The sequence below is a fragment of the Monodon monoceros genome, unplaced genomic scaffold, assembly GCF_005190385.1.
Source record: "Monodon monoceros isolate NGI ecotype Baffin Bay Population unplaced genomic scaffold, NGI_Narwhal_1 Super_Scaffold_7, whole genome shotgun sequence".
Classification (NCBI taxonomy): Eukaryota; Metazoa; Chordata; class Mammalia; order Artiodactyla; family Monodontidae; genus Monodon; species Monodon monoceros.
Window position 1 is genome coordinate 93,976,401 of NW_021703784.1, and position 2,420 is coordinate 93,978,820.

A 2,420-nucleotide genomic window follows, 5' to 3' on the forward strand; every position below is an offset into this window, starting at 1 on the left:
CCCCTTCTCTTCTCCCTCTCAGGTTGACTCAGCACTGGCCCAAGCCTGTCCTCGGAAAAAGGAGGATCACCTACTTGAAGCAGGAAGGACGAAACCGCACCTCTCTTCTCTCCACTTCTCAAGAGCTCTGCCCCCTTCTCTTACTCATGGAATTTTTAAAGAAATTAGTGAGGTGAGATCTTTTCACCATTCCTCTCCAAGAAAAAAAGAAGAGTAGGCTCCACGTCATTAGCCAACAGGGAATACAAATTAAAACCACGATGAGACACCTACACATCTATCAGAATGGTTGATGTGAAATGGATGGATGAGATAGAGGTTGGTGAGATATGAGCGGCCAGAAGTCTTCAAACATTGCTGGTGGGAGTGTAAACCAACACAACCGCTCAGGACAACTATTTGTCAGAGTTGCTTATTAAAACATACGCCTGCCTTGTGACCCAGAAAATCCATCCCCGGGCATGTACCCAATAGAAATTAGTGCTTATCTACACCAGAAACCTGCATACGAATATTCACAGCCACACTATTCATTATAGCCCAAACTGGAAACTAATCCAAATGCCCATCAGCAGGTGAACGGATAAATGAAATTACAATACTCATGTAGTGAAATACTACACAGTTTTAAAAGGAACAGACTGCTGATATGTTGATACACATAACAGGGATGAACCCCAGAAACATGCTGAGCAAGAGAAGTCAGACAGAAACAGGTATATGCTGCTGGTTTCCATTTACATGAAGTTCGAAAGTAGGAAAACTGATTTATGGTGATGGTGGTTAGACTAGTGGTTATCTCAGGGATGACTCCAACAAGTATGTTGGGGGCTGGAAATGTTCTCTCTCTTGATCTGGTGGGTGTATGCATACAAATTTGAGGTAAACACTTAGGGGGACTTCCCTGGTGGCGCAGTGGTTAAGAATCCGCCTGCCGGTGCAGGGGACACGGGTTCAAGCCCTGGTCCGGGAAGATCCCACATGCCGCGGAGCAACTAAGCCCCTGCGCCACAACTACTGAGCCTGCGCTCTAGAGCCTGCGTGCCACAACTACTGAAGCCCGTATGCCTAGAGCCCGTGCTCCGCAACGAGAAGCCACCACAGTGAGAAGCCCGTGCACCGAAATGCAAAGAGTAGACCCTGCTTGCTGCAGCTAGAGAGAAAGCCCACGCGCAGCAACGAAGACCCAACAGAGCCATAAATTAAAAAAAAAAACAAAAAAAAACGCTTAGGAGTGGTTTCAACATTACCGTATGTAAGCTAAACCTCAATTTTTAAAATATATAGAAAAATAGGAATGAATATATATGTATAATGTAAATATATAAATATATATGTAGGTATGTAGGAAGTGGGCCACCCAGGCATTAAGCTGATTCATGGGAGTCGAGTCCTGGTCCTCAGTTCTCTGTCAGCCCTGCCTCCCCTGCTCTGCACCGGGCCGCTCCCTGTGATCTTCCCAGACTGTACATGTCCGCAGTCCAGACCCTGAATGGCCAGGCCCGAAGGAGAGCGAGGCGAGAGGCTGTGCTCCCTGTGTTCCTGCTCTTTGGCCCTCTGTCCTAATGAGACCCAGGACTAATATTTACCTTTCATACTGCAAACTGGAAGTGGGGGAGGGCTGGGCAGGGGTAGTGTGGGACCAGCATCCAGTCTAGGCCTGGCACAGGGCAGATAGGCAGTTGGAGAGGGAGGGCCCTGCTGTGGAGACCAGGGATTTGAGCTGCCCCTGTTCCGGGCCAGGCCGCATCCTGGGAGACCTGGGAGAGAAAATAGACCAGAGGGCCTGGCTCCTCCTCCCAGGCAACCACCACACACAAACACAGCTCCCTGGCTCCCAGACAAGGAAGAGTGGAAATGGGACCCTCCATCAGTGGCTGAGAGGCTGGGGCAAATGTTGGCCGGCCCTGCCCCAGTATGTCCTGGGATAAGGTGGCCGCTCTCATCTGGCCACACCCTCGCCTCCATTTTCTTATGTGCATGTGGTGATTACAGAAACCTCCCCACTGGTTTACATCCATATAGCTACTCATTATTAAGTTCTTACTGTATATTCATAATCTTCTTTAGTCCTCACAACAGGAACTCTTCCCACTGTACAGATGAGGAAACAGACACACAGAGATCAAAACAACCATCACCGTGTGTTAGGATTGGAAGGAGCCTCAGGAAGATCTTGTGACCCCACTGGCCCAAGTTTGCCTGTGTCTCTGAGAGGGAGGCGCTGGATGGTAGCTACACTGGTCTTTGCTCTGGGACTTCCTCCCAGACCACCCATCCCTGGTCCCAGGAGGACCTGTCCTCCCAGATGGCGGAGGCGGACTATCTATCCACCTGTCCCCACGGCCCTGACCTGCTGACCTCTGCTTCCTGGCTGATTTCTTCATGTTGGTTCAACATTAACCCAGAGGGGTCAGGAC